This window comes from Neopelma chrysocephalum, unplaced genomic scaffold (genome assembly GCF_003984885.1).
Source record: "Neopelma chrysocephalum unplaced genomic scaffold, ASM398488v2 Primary Assembly neopelma1_116, whole genome shotgun sequence".
Lineage (NCBI taxonomy): Eukaryota > Metazoa > Chordata > Aves > Passeriformes > Pipridae > Neopelma > Neopelma chrysocephalum.
Window position 1 is genome coordinate 2014357 of NW_020897778.1, and position 25358 is coordinate 2039714.

Consider the following 25358-nt stretch of genomic DNA (forward strand, 5'->3'; position numbering starts at 1 on the left):
GAGGCAGCACCAGCAGCCACCAAAGGCAGCAGGAGTCACTGGTGGAGCCAGCCTTGGCAGGAGGTGCTGGGACATGAGCTCCACATTCATTCCCACACATCAGAGCTGATCACTGCCATCAGTTGTGGCTTATTGACATCAGCTCCCCTCTGTGGGTCACAGCTGCCCCTATGCCCCAACCCATCAGAGGGGACATGGGACATTCAGGGATTTAGGGATGGCAGCAAGAGCAGGGTGCCAGGAGAACATGGCTCTGCCTTGCTTTGCATTGTGCTGCACTAACCCAGACTAAATTACCTTTTACACTGCCACACTTCAGCAAATAGAATAAATAACCAGAGAGCAGCAGCAGAGAACTTCTTCCTGTGGCAGCTGCCAAGGGAAACCAGACCCTTTTAGTTCAGCCTCTCTGCTGCTGACAGGAAGGCAGGTTTTAGACACCCCAGTGCTGAGGCTTTGGGCACTTGTCAGCAGCACCAGGGGTGGAAGGGAACAGCCAGAGCTCCTGACGCAGCTCCGAGCTGGGTACGGAAGGAGAGTCTATTTAAAGGAGTCAGAGCCTTTCTAACCTACCTTCCTTTGAAAGGAAAAAAGCCCACCTAAATATATCCTGCCAGAATTAGAGCTTTTAACCTGTTTGCCTCCTGCAGCCCATTGTCCGGCTCACCAAGAGCTGTTTCCCTGGAAATGGCAGTGCAGGCTAATTGCTGTTTGAAGCTTTTCCTCCTATGGAGCAGTGCAGCAGCCTCGGAATGCTGATCCCTTCCCTGACAGCAGAACAGGCTTCCCAAGCTATTTCTCCCTCTACAAGCAAGATTTAACCAGGAGAATTTCCCTGCAGAAGCCACCCTGGGGTGGGTATGAAGGAGGAACTGCTGGGGACACACACACAGACTGACAGCTCCAGCTGAGCTCAGGGGACCCTCAGCAGTGGGATGAACCCACAGCTTTCTCTGCAGGTGAGGAGTCAAGGCAGCCAGGAAGAAATGCAAACAAGAGGAAAAGCACATCTGATTTATGCTTTTTTTTTTTTGCCTAAGCTCATGAGAAGAGCAGGTTGTCAGAAGGCAGAACAGACATTTTGGTGACAGCTTCTTATTTAACGTAATTGCTACACCTCAGAAAAAAGAAAAAAAATATGCCTTATCATGAGCCAAGATGATTTTCCTCCAAGAAATCCTTGAGGTTTGTTGTTTCCATCGAGCTCTGCAGGGGAGAGCCCTGCTCCCAGACAGCAGCTGGGGCTGGGGAAGCCACTTTCTGGAAAGGGAGGAAGGCTGGGGAGGAATGTGGCACGGCAGTGCCCTCTTTGGGCACAGCCACCCACCGTGCTTGGTTCACACTGGGTTCAGCTACATCTCTCCTTCAGGAGCTGGGACACACAAGGAACTTTGTTCTACACAGCAGGTATTTGCTCTGGCAGCCTCACCCTTCCCAGGAACCTGCCAGACCCAGGCTACAACGTGCAAGAGAAGCCATCCAGACCCCCCTGCTTCATCCTGCCACGAGCTCCTCACACAAATCCCATGGAGAGCAGTGACCAGGTGTCTGGAGATACTGAGGCACTTGGGTCCATTGAAGAAGCAATTTGAGGGAGTGTTGAGGAAGCTTTGCCAACTTAAGAAAGATACCTGGAGCCATGCAACAACGTCCCTGCAGCTTGAGTCAAACTTCTGGATGGACAACGCTCCTTCAGCCTTGCTCTGCTCCAGCCCTTCTTGGCTGCAAGTCTGGTTGGGCTTTCCAAGGGGAAAGACAGCTGATGGAGACTATTCCTGGGTTCTTTGCTGGCACACAACAGCGCTGTAATCAATCACCCCCGAGGTTAATTGGATCAGGTTCTTCAACAAGCTCTCTGGAGGGGCAGGACTTCCTTTTCTCCACATTAAGCCCTTTTATTAACACTCTGATAAGTCTCAACATCATGCTGTCCCTGTGATGCTCCCCACTGTACCACTGCCAGTAACAGGGCATGTCTTGCAGGAGATCAGGGGTGAGCTACAGAGAACCACAAACAGCAGAGAAGCTGAATGAGTTTGGAAATTGTCAGCATTAGCAGCAACACCAGAGTCCAACTGTGCTCGTGCCCAGAGCAATCAGCCCCGTGCTGCACATGGTATTGGAGTCACAGCAATGTCTTTGGCTCTTACCCTGAAAGATTTCACAGGACTGGAGATGCCTCAGAGCTCTAACAGGCACCACACAGAAAACCCCCAGCGTTCTCAGTGTAACACAACAATGACTATTTGCTTGCAAAAATGACTTGGTTTCTCTGTCCCTGGCCCTCGCAGGTGTTTGGTGAACAGCCTGCATGTGCTGAGGGTAATCACAGCCCTGCCAGGGGTTGGGCAGCCCGGAGGACACGGCCACACTTATCTCCAGCACGAGCTCAGCGAGCTGCTCCCCAGGGTGAGAGCTCATCTGTGCAGCCCTGAACGAAGCAGCCGCTCTCTCACACCTGCAGCCTCCCTGGGGGAGAAGTGGAGGATAAGGCTTGGATGGGATTAGTACAGAGGAGAGAGGGATGTCTAGGGCTGTGCCTTGGCTGCTGCCAGGGATGTGCCTGGGGAAGGGTCTGCCTTGGCTGTCCTCGTGGTGCCGAGGGCTGGAGGCCAGGAAGGTCTCCATGGGTCTGCTGGGGAGTGAACAGGTCTCCAGCCTCACACCCCTTCTGGTCTCCCAGCACAAGGTGGAGGGAGGTGGGCAGGCAGCACGTGGAATCTGCTTCCCCATGCACCCATATACCCCACAGCAGAAGTGATGGACTTGTCCTCATGGCACAGCCAGTGCCAATGGTTTCTGGGCAGTCATAATCATTTCTGATCAGACTGATATCCCCAGTGACTAACCACAGGATAAGGCCATGAGGAAGCAGCTGTAAAACACTAATTATTCCCACCCCAGCCCTCACTCATTAGCCAAACTAAAAGATCCCACCAGCCCAACTCTCTGGGGAAAGAATCCCACCATGAGGAATGAGCTCCCTTGCTTCTCTCATTTCAGTCTATTCCAACCTCACAATTCCCTGTTATCCTAAGAGCCTGACTCCATTTCAGGGGTTTACTAGACACATGGCTTAGGCTGCTGAAGAACACAGAGGTCAGAGGGTTTAAAAGCCACCTAAACAGCACCAGCAAAATGCAATGGGCTGCAGAAGAGCCTTTCATTAGCAACCCACATTTAAAGCTGGGCTACAAACCACTGCGGTACTGAGCAGCAAAACTGTGGTCCATGATCAGCCCTTTCCCTTGCTGGAACAGGCAGCAGGACCCTCAGCCCCAGCCAGGAACCAGCTCCTAGCTGAGGTTACTCCTGCATGATTCCAGAGGATCCTACAGTCCAAAAGCAGTTCTCGGGGCCAGGAGACCCAGCAGGGTCTGAGGTCAGGCCATAACTCGGCTGAAGGCTGTGGGATCGGGTGGGGCTGGGACTGTACAGACCTGCAGAGCAGGGGTGGTGTAGAGGGAGTGCTGAGTAGATCACAGGACAGCACAGACCTTATCCAGCCATCTCCAAGGCTCTCCGAAAAGGACCCTGGAGCTTGGGAGCACAGACATTTATCCCTGTTGCCCCTTGGCCCATAGGAGCACCCACCTTCACCCCCCCACTGCCACTGTTCTCAGGAGACCATGCTCTGCTTTCCTTGTGCACACAGAAAACAGCTCAAACCAGGGAGAAAAGGGAGAAGGAGGCAAACACTGCTCTCCACCCACCTGCTAACCCTGGTGTCCAACCTGCTCTCCCCTCCAACTCATCTGCATCCACAGTCCTTGCTCCTCAGCCACCTGAATGGTGCAGGAGCTGGAAGAAAGCCAGGACTCTGGCTCCAAGTCATTAACCCTTTTCCTTGTGACTGGGTAACCCTTCTTCAGCCCACTCAAGCCTCCCCCAGGGCTGGCAGGGGTATGGTGCTGTACAACTCCACAGTACCTCAGCTCCAGGAGGCTTGAGCTACCCCCTTCTCCCCTTTGGCTTCATGGAAGTGCATAGCAAGATCCTGGCACGAGCTGAGGAAATTGCCTTCCTTTATCTTGCCAGTGCCTTGCCCAGGCTAATCAGGGAAGGAGAACACAAGCAATGGCCAGAACACTGTTCTCCTGCAGGCAGCAGAGCCCAGCAGTGAAGGAGTCAGCAGCCCCTTTGCCCCTCAGCTTTCCATTTCATTTGCATTTCATGTTTGGGAGCTGCCCAGCTCAGCGTCTGCCCTATAAAGGGCAGGGGATGCTCCAGGGCCAGATTCCTGCTCTGCAGGTCAGCCATGGAGAGAGAAGACAAGCTCCCTGCAGCCCCTGCTCACCACATCACGAGGCATCACCAAGTGCACAAGGAAGAGGTCAGGCTCAAGAAACAAAACCAGAAACCCTTTGGCAGCATCCTGGCATGCTCAGCCTAGAAAGAAGCAGGTCACGCTTCTCCATGGATACTTGGACCAGGATATTAAAGAGGATCATCACAGCAGGCAGGCAGTGGTCCAAACTCACTGTTTTTAGGCATTTGAGAAGCCAGGATTTGCCCGCACGAGCTCCCAGGAATTATCCCAACTGTGCCCACAGCACAGAGTTCACTGTAGCATCAGAGGCTCTTCCTGCAAGATCCTCAGTAACAAATGGCCCAGCAGCATGCCAGATGGATAAACAACCCGAGCACCACTCACCACCCGCTCCTGGGAGCACAGAACACTTCCCACAAACAGGAACTATAGATGAGGCTCAACTGGAGATGATGGTGGATGGCAAAATCCACCGTGTACAACTGCTGCATTGGCAGGCTCAGCGGGGCCTGACCAGGGACGAGGCTGCCAGAGGATACAACTGGGCTATTTTGCAATAATTTGTCCAAGTCTGCATGGAACACGAGGGTTTCAGCAGTGCCTCTGGAGCCAAACCAAGACCAGGATCTCAGCACAGATCCTACACAAACACACTCGCTTCCAGTAAATCCCAGCCCCACGTGAGGGGAAGGGGAACAGCTCTATTTCCCCATTTTCCAGTGGTCCTTGGGAAGCATAACAAGGTGAAGGCAGTGGTTTGACACTGGATGAGATGAGGTACTTCAATAAATGTCCAACTTCTTTCCCCAAAGAGCCATCAGGGAGATTCTCCTAAAGATGTTGCTGGTCTAGGTGGCAAAACACAGCCCACTGGTTCATGAACAGGAGAAGGGAGAGCTTCTCTATCCCCAAAACACAGGAGGCTGATCTCCTCCCTCAACCCAGCCCCAGCAGCCACAGAAATGGAGATAAAATCAGATGGAGGCTGCAGGAATTGAAGTCTCCCTGTCCTGTTTGAACACTCTCCGAGCATGGGGCTGGAGGGCAGCTCTGCCCCTCAGCCCAGCTCATCCTGGAGGAGCTCATGTCTCACAGGTAAACAGCTCAGCCAACTTCAGAGGAATTGGTCACAGGGCTACGTGTCAGCAGAGCTTCAGTACAGCATCTCTGCAGCTCCAGGCAACAGCCTCTGCCAGGGAGAGAAGGGAAAAAAATAGCCTTGAGCCATCACGCTGCAAAGACGCCATCCCTGGTGCTGTTGGCCTGAAGGACAAGCGTGGAGCACCTAATTTTCTTTGGCCTCATTGATTTTCTGCAGCTCTCTGCCCTCAGGTCTACAGTGAGGTGGCTTGTTCAGCCTTGGCAGCAGCTCTGGAGCAGGATGAGGACACCCATATCCTGCTGGGGCAAATGAAACCAAGGGCAGAGACAGCAAAAGGCACCGTGGGACGGTTGGGTTAACACAGCCACGAAGTGGGGATGGCATTCCTGCCCCTTGGCCTGTTCCCATGCCCTAGGACAGGGACTGCTTTGGGAAAACTGGGCTGCCTGGGTGATAGTCAGCTCCTTCATCAGCTCCTCATATCCCCAGAAGGCAGGATCCACCCAGAGCCAGCCCTGCCTGCCTGGCAGCCACACTCACAGGCTTTTCAAGTCTCTCACATCCCAGCCTGGAAAGCAAAACTACAGCAATTACCAGCACTCAGTGCTGTGAATGGCAACACTCTGTAAATAAATTACATCTCGGAAATTAATAAGTGTTGCCTAATTGAGGCTTAGCATCTTAAATTCCTAAAAATCCTTATAAGACGACAGAAAAGGAAGAAGGAAAGACATTTTCTTGGCTGGAGAGCCCTAATCCAGCCCTAGCAGTAGGCAGGACACCCAAGGAGACTGAGCCCTGCCTGTTACGGGGTTGTCATGCTCCAGCAACAGGACGTGTTACATCCCAGGGTCAGTCCAATTTCTCCAGCCAGCAGAGCAGCAGTACTGCAAATGGCTTCTAAATATCAAGCTGGCACTCGAGTGCTTCTAAGGCAGAGCACTACATGCACCAGGAATGAAAAGAAACCAAATCAGGGAGCAGCAGTCCAGCCTGGGCCTGCACACCCGAGGCAGAGAACCCTTGGGCATTCAGCATTTGCAGTGCAGGAAGCTCAGTGTTCCGCCTTCTCCTCCTCCTGATGGCTGCCAGCTCTTTGGTGTGTCCTACCATGGTGAGAAGTCAGTATGGATGAGCTCTGGTTACCTGGGAGCATTCAGAGCTTCTGGTGCTGTGTGGGGAAATCATTTTGGAGCCAAACATCACAGATTCCCAGCAGACGACTCCCCTGGCAGCTTCCTCCGGCCTGCCGGCTCTCCCATGCCAAGACTGCTCCCTCCAGCCTCCAAGCAATCTGTCCCTGTGCAGGGAGCAGTGTGTTGTCCAGATCTTTTCCTTGCCTGGAGCACACATGGACTCGTGCCCAATGAGAAGCAAGTCAGAACCACATTTGTGTGATGCTGATATTTTGGTTCTCCTTCAGATTCCTCCCATCCGCCTCCCAGGGTTCCCAAAGGACTCCATCCCCCAGCCTGTTAATGGGAGATCAGGAAACAGGTAACTGGGATAACAGCATTTTCCAGACCTCCAGCTCACTGGGGTTGTCATCCATCCTCCCCAAGGAGGTGGACACACATCCCATGGCACACAGAACTGGCACTGCTATGCAGCCAGTGTCCCCCTCCCTGCTGCACACACAGGTACCTTGAAGGTTAAAGCACTAATCCCCTTTTCTCCTGCCCACGTCATCAGCACATCCAGGTGAGCAGCAAACACAGCCCCTGACACTGAGCACTGGTTTTCCTCTCCACTAACTCCCTGGGGCCTGGCATGGAGAAACCTTAATGGATCCGACACAAGTCCTAGCACAGAGCAGCTCCACTGTTTGATGCAAAGTTTAATTTGATTTCTCACTTGAATAGCTGAGACATCCTTGATGTGCATCCTTCAGCTCCTTCCAGACAAATCTGCTGCATACAATTAGCACCAGGAGTCACCTGCACCTCACCATCCTTCCCCTTTGCTCCACTGCAACCTCCACCAGCACCTCCCAGGGCTGCAGAGCAACCCTGCTCTCTCCTTTGGAAAAGGCTTTCCATGGCATTCACCCTTCTCTAGAAAGGGGAAAGCTGGAATTAAACAGTGGTGATGGGGAGCTGATGGAGGAGGCAGAGGCCAAGGCAGGAGCTGCAGCAGCTTTCCCAGCTCAGTCTCCAGCAGCAATCCCTGCAGGAGCACAGTCCCAGGCAGCAGCAATCCTTGCTGCCCCAAGCTGCTCCATTCCTCCCCAAAACCAGCTGCACTTCAACAAGGCTTGGATCAGCTGTACAGCCCCTGAAGAGCAGCACAGTAGAATGTTCTGGAAACAGGGAACAAACACTGTGATTGCCATGAAAATATGGGAAGCACAGGTGGGAACGTGGTGTTCCTTTTTTTTTCATATAAAAGTCTTGAGTTTTTTCTGGCATCTGTTTTCAGGACATCCTGAACTTCAGCCTACAATCCACAAAGCCTGGGCACCACAGAACTGCTGAACCAGGGTCACTGTAGAGACAGGAGGGAGACCCATAGCTTTCCAAAGCCTTGGAGAACAGTGTTGTCCTGCACCACAGCGAGACACAGGCAAAGGTCTCACCTAAGACTGGAGAGCCCCCACAGGCTCCGTCTGTTCTCTGTCTAGTTCAAAACTCACAGCCAGCTCGACTGAATCCATTCCCTTCCCAAAGCTCTGAAGCACAACAGTTGATTTAAAAACCTTACAGCAAACTGTTGGGGAGTGAAAAATGGATTTTCAGGCATTAAAGCCCAGACCGAGGAGAAAACAGACACCTTTGATTGAGAAATCAATGCTTGGGTTTTACAGCACTTCACACTAAGCAGCAGCAAAGCCCTGCCTGCACCTCATCCCTGCAGGGCAGGGGGGCAGAAACCAGCAGAAAGCAGAGAAATGGGACACTCTGGTGCTTCCCATGGTCTTGCCAAAGCCAAACAGGCTTTGAGGACCTTCAGTCCATGGAGCAAAACATGTTTTCAAAAGAGACCCTCCGGATGATAAACTGATAGGGAAAGGGTCCATGTCATAGAGTTCAGAAAGGGCTTCACCTGGCTGCTCTCAGGGCTGGGGGCTGGTCTCTCCTCACCCCCTGCCAGCCAAGACCCTCAGCCACCTGATCCAGTGGGTGACATTCCTGCTCATGGCAGGGGGTTGGAACTAGATGGTCTTTAAGGTCCCTTCCAACCTAAACCATCCTGTAATTCTCTGATCTCTCCCAATTGCCTTGTCCAATTCACAACGCAATCCCCACCCAATACAGCACACAGGAGCTGCTGCTGCTCTGCCAACCAGCCCCGGGTGCAAAAAAGGAAAAGAAAAAAGAAAAATAAAAAAGTAAAAAAAAAAAATTAAAACCAGAGCCTGGGATTGATGAAGATGCCAGAGGGAAGGAGCAAGTCACAAAGGGAAGAGGAAGAACAATCTCTGCACCCAACAGGGATGTTACAAGCGAGAGAGACATGCTGACAAATTAAAACAGACCACGAGAACCCCTGATATGTTTTAAAGCCTTCTCTCAGCTTTCTTCTTCTCCTTTGTATGTTGGAAATTCATCTTCAATTGCAATCGCAATGCCCCCAGAGGGAAAAACACCCCAGCACAAGGCAGACTTCCCTCTAGGCAATGTGAGTCTGTATTACCAGAGCAAAAAGGCTTTCATCTCAAAATCATTCGTTTCCAGAGCACTTGACCCAAAAGGAAGTCTCCTTTATTTCTATAAAAGTCACTTTCTCTACCGAAATCCCGTGGCCTCAGAAGGGAGCTGGGAGGCAGCTTTCTGCACTTCCATTGCCTGCCCAGAGCCCATCTGCAGCAGGCAGTGCCTGCCATCACTGCTGGGACACGGCTGGGGCACAGACCAGCCCTCCTCTTGCAGCACCAGGATGACAGCAGACCCCAGGGCTGGGAGCTCAGGGACCTCCCCTGCTCCTGCCAGGCTCCACGAGCCCCTTCTGCCCAGAGATGGTGGCAAAGGGGGGGTTTTCTCCGACTGTTTCCATCCCTCAGGAAGAGCCAATGCAGCAAATGCAGTAGTTGGCATCTGACTTGTTTCTTATCAGATGCTCCAAGCCAGGAGCGATCCCTTTCCCAGCAGGAAGCCATGGATGCAAGGGTGTATCCTCAGCACCCGGGTGAGTTTGGACAGCTCTGCGGTGCTACCAGATGTGCCACATAGAAACCAGCTGCTGCAGGCAGTGGGGTCAGGGAGCTGCTTCTGCCCAGGGAGCTGTCCTGACTCCATGAGAAGCCAGCTGTGATCCACACCTCCAGGAGCTCCCAGATCAAGGGATGTTCCTGTGAGGCACTCAGGCCTGGAATGGAGGGGAAAAGTGGCACCAGCAGTTCAGCAGGAGGGAGGAGAAAGGCTGTTTGCCAGAACCAGCAGGCAGCCAGGCAGCTGGTGTGGGTGAGACGAGAACTCCTGGCTCCCACAGCCACCTGAACTCGGGGGAAGATGCCACTATGGACAAAGATCTCCAAACTAAGGCTCCCAGCCCAGCTTCGACCCCTGTGGGTGGCAGGACAGGGGGCACCACGTGCTGGTGACACACACCCCTGCTCTATCCTACAGGACACTGAAGGACACTCTTGCTTACCTGGGACACAGCCCAGTAAGGCAACCCTGGGCTCATGAACTCATAGTCCAGCACAAGCCACCGTTTCCATGCTGAGTTTTGCAATGGATGTGCAGCACAATGGCCCAGACTCAGGTGAGGGAAAGGACAAAGGGCCCACATTTCTACCCCTCCAAGCTGAGAAGAACCTGAACCCCAGTCCCCCACGCGCTGTAAAGAACCCAGGGACTCACAAGGCTGGTTGTGCAAGAGCTCTGTTAATTCCATGTTTTTTAAGCAGCCCTTGGAGTTCTTTTCAGTGCCTGTTGTTGAGATCCCTGCAAACAGCTTCTGAGCACGAGCTCTGCTCTCTCCCACTGCATCTGTGTGTGTTTAGGTCTGGCTTACTCGACAGGCTCGGCCATCCTGGAGGGAGCAGATTTATCAGGCAGGACTGGCAATAAAGATAACGGTGTTGGTGATGATTCCTGAAGCTGAATTGCTCTCAGTGCACCGGGAGGGGATATCCAGTGCAGGACACCTACAGAGTTCTATAGAATAAATATGACCTGCTTCAGTTTATACAAACCAGCTGCACAGAAACATTAAAACCAAACAGCACTGCCCTTACAGGGAAGAAACAGGAGGAGCTGGGATATCTGAATTGCCTTTCCAGTGAGGAGGCAGTCTGCTGGAGGCACTGGTTGTAGAGCATGCACAGGCAGCACACACACCCTCACACACATTGGTGGTACATCACCCAGAGGATGTAGCAGCTCTGGCATCACAAGGTGATACCTGTGCCTGTGGAGGCTCTGCCTCCCACTGATGCAGCCCAACACCATTCCAGAGCAACAAACTGACTCCAGCCCCATGTTCCTGTGGGGACAGTGCCCAGCCCCAGCTCACAACACTGCCCAAAGCAAACTGATTGCAGCTTTTTGCTGGCACAGCCACACAGCAGCACAGCTCCTGCTCCCCTTCCTTCTGGGAAGTGGCACAGCACAAGCAGCTCTGCACGGGGCTGTCAGGAACAGATTCCCACTGCACTGGAATTAGAGCCAGGTACAAACCAACCTGCTCCCTTCCAGGGATTGGGAAGTCACACCTGCCTCTCTGTTTACTGAAAAGCAGGTACAACAGTGTTGTCTGTTCCAGGTGCACCATCCCTGATCCTCTGACAGCAGCACTGAGCAAGATGCTCAGAGGCAAAGGGGGTTTTTAAATCAGCTTGGGTGGTCACCAGCTATTTCAGGTTGGGCTGATTTCTGCAGGCCCTTGGCAGCATTTCTGGGGAGGCTTTTTTGAAGCTGTGTCCTTCAGCTGAAACCCCCCCAGCCCCTCTTTTTCTGACCACCCCAAGGAAAGTGGAATTCCTTAAGGAAAATAACTTTCAAACCTCTCTGAGATTTAAAAGTCCTATTAGACTAATTTTTAGGATGCAGGGAGAAGAAAGCTTAAGCTGGACAAACTAGTGGAAAAACTGATCTATTAAAGCAGTGGAAGCTCTAAGGGAAGTGAGCAATTTCCTGTAAGCACCATAACCCATGCACTTCTGCTAGAGCAGATCTGTCTCACCTTCCCAGCAGCATTTCCTCTACCTGCCCTGTTCCTGGAGCCCATCTCAACAGCTCCAATGGTGTGATCCACTTCAGTGACCTATTAGCTGTCACCTGCTCAGGACACAGCCATGGCACATTTGCCATTGTGTAAAAGCAGCAGCAGCAAACATAACACCCTAAATAAATGTTCAGAGGCTGCAGAGTGGTGTAATTAATCACAGGGTCTTTCACAGGCAGCAGCAGGGAAGGCAATGCACAAGGTGAGGCTGTGGGAGGGGGGACATCAGGGCCTCCTTCTCCTGCCTGTCCCCATCCTGCCCTGCCAGAGGCTACAGGAGCCAAGGGATGAGAGACCAGGCAGCAGTTGGAGTTGGAGTCAAGGTCAAGCTCCATTTCACAGCTCATCCCATTTTGTGAGCCCCAGCAAGTGACAGTTTCCCCAGTCTGCTTTGTTTAGGCACATTCTTGATCAGTAGCCCTCATTGCCAGGGTCTGCAGAGGTGTAAAGTTAAGACTGCTCCAAGCCCACTCTCTGCCCTGCTGGATTTGCATCTTCCCTTTCCCACATTCCCCAGGGCCCAGACCCGCTGACACAGACAAGAGATGTCACAGGAAGAGACAGAAGGAACAGCTTAAACACCCTGAACTGCATCCCTCCAAATCCTCCCTTGGCAGTCAACCAGCTCTCAGCTCTCCTTCCCTGCAGTTATCTCCTCCTGCACTCCCTGGGAATGTGCTCCGTTGGGATGCTGGCTCCTGCTGCCCACCCAGCAGCTGAATAGCTGCACCAAGGGACACAAAGGCTGGGGACTGCTTGGGAAAAAAAAACCAGGAAGCCTCAAATTTAACACACACCAGAGTCTAGGACACAGCACAGCTCTGTCAGCCTGCCCTGCTGCCCAACAGCAATGCTCTCCCTCGACAGCCAGCCCCCAAGTTCATCAGCAGAAGCAAATGGAATAGCTTAAACCTGGGAGAAACCTCCACCATCACCACTTGAGAAAGTCTTCAGGGACTCTTGGACTCACCAGGATGGCAGAAATGGCAAGTTGGGAGCCAGCAGGACTTCTCCAGGGTGAGCTGACTGATGCCTTGGCTGAGCCCTCTGTCCTTCCCGACCTGAATCCTCCCTCATCCAAGGACACTGGTCAATGCAGAGGTGTCCTCCTGATTCAGAGGGGCACTGCCCTCCCCTGAAGAGATAGAGACAAGAAAAGGTGTTTTTAGTTCCTGACATTGAGCAGAAAACTAAAGCATAAGTCCTAAAGGCTGTGTCAGCATTCACCCTGAGCCCCAAGGTCAGCCCACCTGAGTCATGCCTCCTCTTCCTCCCTTTTCTTCAGCCCCACTCCCTGCTCTCTCCAGAAGGCTGGCATTCTCCTGCTCTGACCAGCTGCTGGAGCAACACACCAAAGCACTGCAGAGCAGAAGAAAAAAAAAACCCAAACATATATATAGCAGCCTTTGAGCCACGCTTTTAATATTTCATCTTTCTTTTTCTGCCAGAAGAAAGTAAATTCCTTATGCTGGCTGGGCTGCAACCTCACCACCACATCCCTGTGCCTCAGACAGCCCTGGCTGCCAGCCCCTCCAGGCAGATGGGGAGTGCAAGGCTCATCTTCCTCCCACACAACCCCTTCTGCTCCGGCATCCCTTGACACTGGTCAGGCAGCACAGCGGGGACAGGGAGGCCTGGGCAGCTGCCTGGGAACTGCAGAATCCAAGATGCTGCAGAGAACCCCACACACTGAGCTCCACGAGGCACCCAGACGCCTCGATGGACCCACTCTGGTGGAAGAACCTGTCTGGGAAAGGTGACAGGTCAGCAGGCACCAGGTCACCCCAAGTGGCATCTGCCACCGAGCTCTGCGTCAAAGCCAGCCGCCATCCCACCGGCACACAAACTATCCATCAGGCATCGTCTGTGTCAAAGCCAGTTTTTATTTGTAAATTTAATGTCTGTAAAGTATTTTGGCTTTAAATTATTCCGCAGCCTCCCTCGGTTCAGCGGCGCTTCCCCGTCTAGACAGAACAATCTTGTTGTCAGTGAAACAGATTCGCCCTGACATCCCCGCCGCGATGCCGCTGCTATTTTGTAGAATGGAAAAGAGCTAAAAAGCCCTTTCTTTACTGTTTTGAAATGTGATTCCTGTCCATTCAACTTCAAACAAACACCTCAATAAATAATCCTGCTGTCTTTGGTTTGATCTCTCTGTGTTAGGAAGATGCATGGATGGAGAAACGGGGGATGGCTCAGCATCTGTTGGGTCTGGCATCTCCCAGTGCTGCTTGCAACGTGCGTGCTCTCCTGGGAGCAAGGGATTCCCACCTCTCCTGCTCTGTCTTTCAAACCCACCTGCTTTGGCTCTCTCCCAGGCTGCAGACCAAGGACTGGAGTGTGGAGATCTCTGTGGCAGCAAAGTCCCTGCTCCCAAACACTGATCTGTCTGATCCTCTGTGGCTGCGGGACAAACCTTGGATGGCTGGTAGGGAGATGCAGGACAGGCATCAGCAGCCTGAAAGAGATATTAAACCAGGTCAAAACACATTTTGCATATCACTTTTGTTGCCAGGTCTCTGGTATGAAAGACTACAAATACTTCCATTATAATTTTAAAAGTACTTTTTCCCCTTGTGCACCAAGGCAAAGGTAAAAGAGAACGAGCGTTCAGCAGCACCTCCTGTCAGTCTGTGGTACTTAGAGAGAGAAAACAGCCTGATCCAGCCAAAAATAACATTGCTCCCCTTTTGCTCTGTCAGTGACACATCCTTGATGTTTGCAGTCAGAAGTGACAGGTACCAGTTGGGGATCTTTCCATCTCCTCTCCTGGTAAGACAGCCGCCCATGTGGCAGCAGGGAGGGGATCTCTACCTTGTGCGAGGCATTCCCTGCCTGGGCATCACCCAGGGGAAAGGCACAGCCCCAGAACTAAGCCCCCGAGGAGCTGGACACAATCACACAGGAACAGAGGGGCCTCCATCAGAGCAAGCTGAAGGTCAAGAGCTCAGCGCCAGGGAAGCCTCTCTAGGGTGCCTGCGGCCAGGTGGGGATGGAGAAGAGTCTGAACTCCCCAACAGGCACACCTACAGGTGGAAAAGGGACATATTACCTGATTTCATTCCCTAAATGCCTACAGACCTCCAGGAGGTGCCCAGTTCAGAACAGACTGTATCAGTCCTGCATTAACATTTAATCCCAGTGCCAGAGCATCACACTATAGATCAACTGCGAAAGCACTACACAGAGAAAGAGACACTCGCCTCTAAATATTCAAGCAGAAAAAGGGCCTCTGAATATTCAAATAGGAAAAATGAAATCATGAAGCAAGAACTTGTTTTCTGCACAGGCACCACCATCCAGCAGCACAATGGGAAGAGCTACACAAGAAAGAGCTGCTTCAGGGCACCTCCACCCCTGCTTCCCACCCTTCACCTCATGAATTCATCCCTGTCCTGCCCCCTGTGGAGATATTAACCCACTCACAGGAGCAGTCAGGAGTTTCCCCCAGGAGCAAGCTGGCTCTGTCCCATAGGGAACAGGTCCCCTGGCTGTGCCACAGCCAAAGCCCCACATTTGGAGCAGCCCCCAGCACACCCACCCCAGCCAGGAGCAGATGGCCCCGGGATCCAGAGAGGCAAAGCGGGGGAAGATTCCACCATCCGTGGATGTGCCGTGCAGAATCAGCCCAAAGGACTGACTGTTCCAGGGAAAATAGCACCAGGAAAGCATGGCAAACAGCATATGGATGTGGCCCTTTCTGGGTGCATTGAGACCATCCCACACAAGATCCTCCACAAGCACAGAACCCAGAGAGGGCTGAGAGCATCCTGCAGCAGCAAGTTCTACTTTCTGCCTCCTCCTTTACCCAGCAGTATTATTTTACCAGCTCATGAATTCAGTGAGAAGGTTTTGCCCCGGGTCTGGGTGCCCAGCAATTGCTCCTTTGATCAAACCTGTACCTTCAGCACCTGCTCACTGTTGATGGAGAGCTGAGCAACCTTTCTCTCCTCACCCCCTCCACCTGCACCAGCCCTGCTGATGACCAGATCCATGATAAATGGAGTTAGAGCTGCAGTGGAGTGTTTGCTGTCCTCCTGGGATGGAGGTGTTAATGCATGGGCTGAGCTGGGGGCGGGGGAGTGAAGTGCTGAAAAATGATGCAGGCAAAGCTCATTATCACATCCTTAATAGCCCTGAAATTGCTGTGAGGGCCTCTGTCAGTTCTGCTCCCCCTGGGTGGAAGAGAACCATCCCCATCTGTCTCAGCAGCAGGGCCTGGTCCCCTCTCCAGAGCCGCTGGCCACCCAAGCAGACAGGGCACCTCCACACCTGGAGCCGACGTCTCCACACCAGGTATTCCTGAGAGGAACTGCAGAGGAGAAGTCGTGCTGGCTCAGCTCAGCACCTCTGCTCCAAATCCATTGACTCCAGGAGGGGGCACTGGCCTCAAGCATCCAGATTTTACTCCTACACTCTGCTCCTGCCCTCCACGACCAGAGGCAGAACGTGCCTCAATCTCCCTGCCTGTATGAAAGAGCTGTAACATCTTCCACCCACCTTGGTGAATATATTTTGCTTTTAATTCGTCTTGGGCACTCACAGAGCTTCACTGATACATTCTGGGGAATTTTCAGCCAGTTCAGAGGTGCTGATGGCACTTCCAAGGTCACCCAACACCTGGGCCATGGCTCTGCTCAGGTGTGTTTTCAAGTCAACACATCATCACAGAATCCCAGAATGATTTGGGTTGAGAGGGACCTTAAGGATCATCTAATTCCACCCCCTTCCACTGAGACCAGGTTGCTCAGAGCACCATCCAACCTGGCCTTGGACACTTGCACATCCTGGATGTGCTGGTGCTCTCTCCAGTGGGAGATGGGTGTGGACACCAACCACTTGGCTCCAACACACACTGAACAGCTCAGCTCCCCATCAAAGACAGAAGGTGCCCAAGGTACTGGTTTGATCCAAGGAGCAATTTCAGGTCCCCCAGACCGGGGGCCAACCCTTCTCACTGAATTCATGAGCTGGTAAAATACTACTCCTGGGTGAAGGAGGGGGCACAGGGCAGGAGTAGGTCCCATGTCAGCACAGAGCTGGTGGCTGCACCTTTAAGTGCTGCATCTCAATTCCACTTCTCCTGACACCTGCACCAAAGGGATTTGACGGCTCCCAAGAAATGCCAAGCCAAGAAGCTTTTAAGAACTCCTGAACTGCCTTTTTAAGAGGCAGGGCACATGTGCAGCTAATGCAGTCTTAAAACTAATGATTTAATTTACCTTAGGAGAAGCAAACCAGCATAAATTAATATCTCCCAGTAGTATAACATAAGCATGTTTTATCTAGAGATTATGTTGATTAAATCATCAAGTGCCATAATCTTCCTTTCGTACCTCAATAAAAAAATCCCTAAAAATATAGATATAGCCTTCTAAGCCACAGGAGGGAAGTGCACATTCATCTCCAAGCACTCTCCTCGCTCAGCAGTGCGTGCACATGAGACTCCCCACCCTGGAAGGAGCTGCTCCAGCTGGTGCAGCAAGGAGAGGGAAAATGAAGCTACGTGTTCCGAATGGAAGCGATGCCAGGAGGTGAAGGAGCCTGGAGTCAGTACAGGAGTCACACTCGTGGGGTTTCACTCTGCAAATGAGACTGAAGAGATCAGATCTGACTTCTCAAGGCCGTGTATCTGCTCTCAGGGTGTAGGACACCAAGGCCGTTAGTCACACAAGCTGGAAATTCGAGTGGCTCAGTTCCACCACGCAGGGAGACGGTGCCTGAGCACAGGGGGAAAGCACAGAGGCCCATTGCAAACATTTCCCTCCCACCCCTCTAATCTCGTTTCTGCTTGTTCCCACTTGCTTTGCTCTCCACTGAACTGAAGGACTAAACCACCCACCCTGGTGAATCAACAAGACCCACCTTGGCTTTTTCCAACCGAGTCTGCACCTGCCGGGGGTGGTTTTTCAGACAAAGCCTGTTCCTGTGGGACTCAGCTGCAAACCCTCTCCTGCAGCTCTCTGCCAGGTAATCATGCACGGGCACTTCAGGTTTAATGGCTTTGTCTGCTGGCTGTTTGGATTGCTGGAGAGCTCTTGGGCAGGGCACTTCAGAAGCACAACACCTTTCATTTAAAGCTGCTTCAGAGCCTCAGTGGTGAGTTTGAAAGCTTCCCTGGAGAAGGACAAAGGATTTGTTAGGAGACGGTGTCCAAGGCCAAAACAACATCCCCAACATCAACTGAAAGCTCCTGCCATGAGAGAGCAAAACCTAAACACTCTTTATACTGACCACTGACACCAGCAGCAGGTCTTCAGCAAACAACCTGGATTTATAAGGCCAAGTCTCAACATGAGCAACATCGACTCACCCTCCTAGTCCCTGGTGTTGGTGTTTATAAAATAAGCGGATTTTGCAAAAAAAGGGCAATTAACAGATGTTGTTGTGTTCGGTTATTGGGAAGTTGGGGCAAGCAGCAAGAATCTGCCAGTGCTGCTGAGTGTGGGCTGCAGCCACCACAGGTCCCCTGCCTCAGTTTCCTCATAAACAAGGTAATTACTCCACTCTTGTAAAAGCTTGGGAACCTTCAGGAGAAAAACAGCATTATCTGAAAAAATATTTTAATACCCAAATGAAGCTCTCAAGAGCAACTCCCTGCCCAGTGTCTCAGGCAAAAAACACATCTCCATTCAAACACCCTGTCCCTACAATTAAAAAATATATATCTTGTAAAGGAACCAGTTTCAGGTTCTGTGAGGAGGCCCTTTCTTAGCAAGAGGTTTTTCTCAGAGAGGAGACACAGTGTGCTGACTTGCAGCCTTACAAATCTGGAAGCTTCAAGAAGTCTCCTGACTTTTTCTTTATTATTATTACTCATTTCTATGGTCCTGCAAACCTGCCTGATGATTCACAGAGCAGAGGAGGGCTGTGTTTCTTTCCTTGAACTCCTTTCAAACTAAAACTCAGACCCAAGCCCCTTTCTCCCCTAGAATCAAACCTCCATGTCTTACTGTATAGAACTGAGTTCCCTAAAATGATTCAGGCGGAGGACTGTAATTTCAGAACAACTCTGCACATCCTTCTGATGTCATTTTACAGTAGAAATAACCTGTATCTGACCCTCTCCCTCTGCGAGTGTCTCTGTCTGCCCAGCTCTGAATAGCATTTCCCTCCTGGGCTTTGTAACCTCCACAGTCCAATTAACAGGGTCTCCAAAAGCCTGGGGACTTCATTACTTCTAAATGAAACATCTTCAAACACACTAATGCCACTTGTCTTCTGCAGGACCCTCGTTCCAGGCAAGCCTGACATTTTGACAGACCTCCACACTCATTTTCACCGAGGAAATGCACCATTACACAAGGTTAATTTTTTAGGATGGATAGAAAATCTCTTCCTCTAGGTAAATATTAGACAAACATGTACATGCTGTGTGGAATTACATGTCAAGCCACTCGATAAAAGCAACTTATCTGCCAGGAACAAGCCTGTCAAATCCTTGGTACAGACGCCTTTCTCCCCCCACTTTAAGTCTAGAGGAAGGGAGGGGGGTTCCACTCATTGATCACCCCCACCCTGCCAGCACCACGTCTGCCCGTGCTTCAGCCTCCCTGCTGAGACAGCTGCCTTTGGAGAGGAGGATTCTGAGAGGATATCAGAGAAAAGCCTTCCAAAAAAAAAAAAAAGTCACAGGAGTTGCTTGGCTTCTACCCTCACTCCCGGGGCTTGAGGGGCTCCGGGAGAGCGCTGCTGTCTGCAAACACCACCTCTGCCACGTCTCCTCCTCACAGAACAGCCTGCAGGCAGCACAGAGGGTGCTCAGCTCGCCTGTGACAGCAGCCAGCAGAGCCACATCACTCTGCTGCTGCTCACTCCCAGCAGCTCAGCCCTTCCCAAGGAGAAAACTCGGCTGAGGGACTTGCTCCTCGCTCCAATGCTCACAACTGACCAGACCTACAGGCGTTTGCTTTGAGGTTTTTAATACATTCCCCCTCTCCCCAAACTGCGGGCAGGAATCTTTCACAGCAGATCAGAGCCCACAGATGTCAGACAGCTTCTCTTCCTTCTTTTGTGATGCCCTGGGAAAGCCAAAGCTGGCAGGCAGAAAGCCCAGGATACCTGGCAGGATGGACTTGATTATCTCCAGCTAATGAGTTCCACCTCGGAGGGAGAGATCCTCCTTTCCAGGGGCCTCGGGTCCTCTCTGAGCTTCATCTCGAATCTGCACGGGGACACTGCCATTCCACGCTCAACATCCCGCACGAGCAAATGACTCATTATCCCCAGGGAGCTGCCATCTGTCAGCCCATCACAGACAGAGCTGATTACCAGAACATCCCCGTGATCTCCACCTACTGCAAAGGAGAACGTGCTCTCTTCCAATGGTTCATGCTAACACATGCTAACTTGGGATTTGCAATGAGCTTCTCATACCCAACTACCAAACGCAGCTGATGAGCAGTAACTCGTTATCCAGAAATCATCAGGTCACTGCTCTGGATGGAGCCGGGATGGAGGAGGGACAAGAGGGTAACGCTGAAGAAGAGGTGATGTACCCAGAGGTGAAGTTCTGATGTAGCTGAAATTCTAGAGTAAAACCTTAAGGAAGGTTAAATTGCCCTCAAGCCCAGAGTACAAGCTAAGTTGAGGAAAGCATTTCTAGCTGGATTGCAGACCCAGCTCTCAGTCTGTGGCAGATATTTGCTCTCCCAAGCCCCAACTGAGTCATCAAGTTTGCTCTCATTTACTTCTCTCCGTAGAAACCTTTGAGATTTGCATTTCAAAACCACTATAGGAGTAAAATCACTGCTGAGACAGGCAGCAGCAGGCACTGGATGCCCTTCACAGCACTGACCATGCGGGAAGGCAGGAATGCTCCTGCACTGGCAGCGGCTTCTCCCGCTCGTTCTGCTCAGCAGCAGCCGAGATTGCCACAGCAACAGGAGACAGAGGAGAAAAGTATTTCTCCAGAGCGTATTTGGTTGCTTTCAAGTGGATCGACACAGGAGAGTTCGTTTGTAAACGTCAAGAGCGTGTCGGTGTGAAATTGGAAATGCGAGTGGGCGGCAGCACGGCCAGCACAGCTCAGGGGGGAGGAGATTGAACACTGGGCTCACCTGAGCAGGGTGTGGACCCAGAGACCTGCAGGAGCTCACAGGACCTCAGCACTCATCGACTGAGCAAAGGAAAACCCTCGTCACTAAGGCAGACAGCTTTGTGGCTGCTCCCCCCACACTGGGCTCCAGGAGCTCTGTCTCCAAAACCTTTGTGTGCAGGCACCACGAGGCTGAGCTGCATCCTGCTGTTTTCCCCTCGGGAAGGGAGAGACCCCAGTGCTGATGTTCCCAGCAGCACCACTGCTCTGTCAGCTGAGCCATGTGACCAGACAGCAAACAGGGACAGTAAGGTCGAGCAGGAGACTGTGCTCCTCCCCAAAACAATTTGAGAGGCTCATTAAACCGGTTAATGGCAGGAGCAGCACTGACACCATGCCACAGCATTTTCACTTTCCTTTGTAACAACATCCCAAAGGGCCCAGCATTTGGCTCCAGCACTAAGTGGCACCTCAAGAGTCCAGTTGAGATGTGCCAGGAGCAAGAGAGGGCAGCTCATCCTGAAAAACACAGAAGGTAATGAAGCCCTTCTTGGATGAAGAGCGAGGCTCTCCCTGTGCTCTGGTGATGATGGTGGCTGGGTTAAACACCCAGTGAACAAACAGGCAGGACAACTCAACCTCACCATCCTTCAGTGCTCCCCCTCACAGCAGGCATTTGAGAGACACATCTCCTCCCTAAAGGAAAATTTGGGGGAAGCAGGATGAGAGCTAAACAAACACTTAGAATAGTCACATTTTTGTGATTCTGCTGACAGCCCATTCGGAGCACACGCAGCTCACTGAGAGAATACTGCAACAAGACAAGTGACAGACAGGGTCACAGGTCCAGGAGACCTCCTTGGTCAGAGGCATCACATCCAGCAATCCCCAGTGATAAACCAAGAACCCAGACCCTGCCTGGCCATGCACCACATTCCTCTTCACCTGAGACACCACGTTGGTTCAACCAAGCGTTTGGCAATGAAAAGGTGCAGAGGCAGTGAAAGGGCTCGCTGCGATAAATTAATTAAATAAAGAAAAGTAGCAATGCCTTGGAATGTAAGTAAATATGCAACACCACCATTGAAACAGGGTGTGTAACAAGGCACGGTTGGTTGGCTGAGACATCTCTCAGCCGACCATCTCTCCTGGGCTCGTGCCTCTGCTCGGCTGACTGGCTGCATCCATTAATTATACCCCCATTAGGCAGGCAGGAAACGCTCCCAACCAGAGGCACCTTCCTGCTCTGTCACTCAGCCCAGGAACATGACAGATACAACAGAGCTGAGGCATAATCGAGACAGAGCACCTGCCAGGCTGGATGGATGGGGAGAAACCCCTCTGCACAGAGGCTTTGCAGATTATTAATACCTTTGATTACATGACATGATGAAGAGGCACTGCAGGCCTCGGGAAGGCCACAGCCAGAGTTTTTGAGGTTGCTCACATCCATTACAAGTGTACAATATGTTCCCCAAGGTCTCCAGCGCTGGGGTGGCAGAGCAGCCACACGTGGCAGCCACCGGGACGAGCCAGCCCAGCACAGGAGTTGATGCATTTTTCATGCCCCTTGTGGCTTTCACATTATTTCAGAGCAAACAAAACCTTTCTTTCAGAAATCCAGCCTCAGCACTGAGAGGTGCCCAGCCCTGCTAACTGCTCCAGAGACTGCACTGTGGTGAGGCCCTGGCACAGGTTGCCCAGAGAAGCTGTGGCTGCCCCATCCCTGGAAACGTCCAAGGCCAGGTTGGATGGAGCTCTGAGCAACCTGGGATAGTGGAAGGTGTCCCTGGCCATGGCAGGGGGTGGAATGAGATGATCTTTAAGGTCCCTTCCAACCCAAACCATTCTGTGATTCTGTGATTCCCTCCAGGATTTGCTTCCCACACCCCCCACCTCCCTTGTCCAGACACACTATGCAGCAGTCCAGGCTTGAAAGCACCAACACTGCAGCTTTGCACCCCAAAATATCTGCTAAATACTCACTTTCACAGCATCTGGAAAGGCCAAGCAAGCACCTGTGTCTACTCAGAAGGATGAAATTCTCAGGGAGCAAAGCCCTGCTGTGACAGAGCCCCTCACTGGATTGCCACCAATTGTCCCTTCCTTGGAACAAACAAGGGTTTATCCATCTTGGTTTTATCCAAGGGGACAGACACTTTATTTCTGTATTTCACCCAGACTTCCAAAGCTCTTCTCAAAACAGTTATTTCAATGAAAGTAGAAACAAATCAATAGTTTTGAATTGTCTTCAGGGAGGAGACCAACAGGCTGAGGCAGGGCTGGGAACTCTCCTGCCAGCTTTGCCATGTTATTTCCCTTCCCTGAACTGCAAAACCTCACACTGGGTACAAAATGAGCCCTAATCAATACTCTGGTGCTGAGATACTATTACAGACTGTGCATCCCTCGGTCCCAGGTCACATGTCCAACTCTCCTGCCATGTCTTACAGTTTCCCAGAGTCTTAAACCCACAGGTTTAGCAATTCCCAATTTCAGTGGATTAGGTTTTTAATACCCCAGAAATCCTGTTCCATCAGAATATTTGCCTCCTGAATTTATACTAATTTTGTACAACTGCATTACTTGATTTAGTACCTTTAGTATTCAGTCTTCCCTATTACACAATGTACAAGGTTTGCGATGTTGCTTCCTAGTCACAACAGAAAAAATATTCCTGTGACTGTAATGCACTGTTAGTAAATTGTAGTTCATGGGCAACAGGCTATTTCTTCCCCAAAATGAATAATTATTAAGTGTTAACAGGAACTTGACATGATCAGCAGCTGCCTTCAACTGTCTGCATAACAGAAATCAATTGTTTATCAGACACCCATTAGCTCCCTAAAAAAAAAGGAAAATAAACCCCCCAAAAAACAAAAACTTGACCTACCTCTCCATTTAATGACAGCAGCTGATATGGAGCTCCATCCATGTGTCCTGAGCCAACCACTCTTCAAACCCCTGTCCGTCAGTGCAACCGGTCTGTTCACTTTATCACTCTTCAGTCACCAATTCCAACCAGGATTTAAACCATCAAGCAGAAAAACTTGACTTAAGGCACCACTTTTAACCTTGACTTGCATTTGATATTTATTTTTGTTAAAGCTCGTTAGCTTTGATGAACTGGGCTGGCCATTAAACCAGCAGAGATGTGCAGCCAACCACCCCTGTCAAAAGAATCCTAACTCAATAAAAATAAGGAACTTCAATAAAGTGAAATGAAAAATGTATGTTTCATCACTATTCTGATTATTTTCCCCCTCTCAAGATTTGGGGCAGAACATGGGGATGCAAATTAGAACTAAATGAAAAATGACAAAGCTACCTTAGGCACACAGAGCGACTGACAGCTTTCAAATTTAGGATTGATTAAATAAAGCAGTGGCTGTTTCCTGTGGGTTAGAGCTCTCTGTTCCAAAGCCCTACAAATGCCTGGCTTTGCTCAGAGCATTGCTATTTTAGAACCAAAGGCTTAAGTAACTCTTCCTGCTGCTTGTTCAGCATCTCAATTATGTGAGGGGAGTTTAGCCACCCACCCTGCTTATATACACACCAGATATTTTGCCTTCGTGTCTTTTTGTCCCCTAAATGTTATTTGAATCTTGGTCCCAGGGTACAAGGTTTCTTTGAGTGACTTTCCCCCTCTGCCTGTTTATTAATATCACGTTGGAGGGTAAAAAAACCCAAATATTTTGGGGGGTTTTCAGTGCTCATAAACCCAAAGAGTTCTGTAAGCATATTTAAAAACTAAACTAAATCAGTATTTTACATTCTTGCATAAAAAGGAGGAATCTAAATAACCAGTACTGATGGCACTGTAAAGAGACAGATACTTAAAGTATTACAAAATATTTTGGCATCCCAGAAGTCTGACATGATGTTAAATGTCAAAGGTGTTTCCCACATTCAGCATAACATTAAAATAATGGCACTCAAACTGCACGAAATGTGAAGTTTCAGTGACAACAGGTTTTCAATGAATCACAGAAAACCAGAAACATTAATTAGTTTTCTAAATAATTCAGTATATATTCAATTTTTAGTTTTAGAATTGGAGAAACTAAAACTAATAACAGCAAACCTCAGACACTCATTCAGATTTTCTTAGGTCATTCAGCATTTACTATTTGGAACAAGAACCCAAAAGCTGCTTTTTGGTTTTTTTTCTGAAGGAGGAAGAACCTCAGTTACCCACAAGGGTCACAGCAATTTCTTGCTCTTTCAGGCTAGATTTTTTTAAGTTCCCCAGAAATTAAAAAAAAAAATTGCAAAGAATTAAGGTTTCTGTCACTCAATCACTTTGTCTCTTTACAAAATTCAAGAAAAAGCACATGAGCTAAAAAAGACAATTTTGTTTATTAGATTTTGTCCTTGGAAAAAGCCTCTGTGCGTGAGTTTGATGTCAAAAAGCCCCTGGAATTTGGCTCACTGATCTGGCTTCTGTCCATTTGAACATCTAATGGCTGGGGGGGATGTCTTTTTTATTTTACACGTATCAACATCACAGTTCATTTCTCAAGGCAATGAAAAAAAATGCTTAATATGAGTCAACAGCCAATTCCAATTTAACCCTCAATAAAAGTCTATTTTTGGCAGAAGGTTCGCCTTTCTTTAAAATTACTAAAACCACGACTTAAAAACCACTTCATAATGAGGATTAAATTGTTTCATACCTGTAGCAAAGCTGCTTCTGTTCACTGAGGGTTTGAATCCTTCAAGACTGATGATAGGCAGGCAAAGAGCAGACAGAAAAGCCAATTTTCTCTTGGAATTTAAGC

General features: G+C 50.5%; 1 long non-coding RNA gene across 2 annotated transcripts; it reads right to left on the bottom strand.

The window, feature by feature from the left end:
* Positions 1-13799: 13799 nt before the first annotated feature.
* Positions 13800-24812, bottom strand: LOC113973979. 2 transcript variants are annotated; one of them, XR_003536410.1, is made up of 4 exons: positions 24662-24812; positions 23471-23579; positions 17406-17657; positions 13800-13998 (listed from the first exon to the last, which is right to left on the bottom strand). It is a non-coding gene; the product is annotated as an uncharacterized LOC113973979 (long non-coding RNA). The 2 variants fall into 2 exon arrangements; XR_003536409.1 differs by lacking the exon at positions 24662-24812 and having other exon boundaries at positions 23471-23955.
* Positions 24813-25358: the final 546 nt, after the last annotated feature.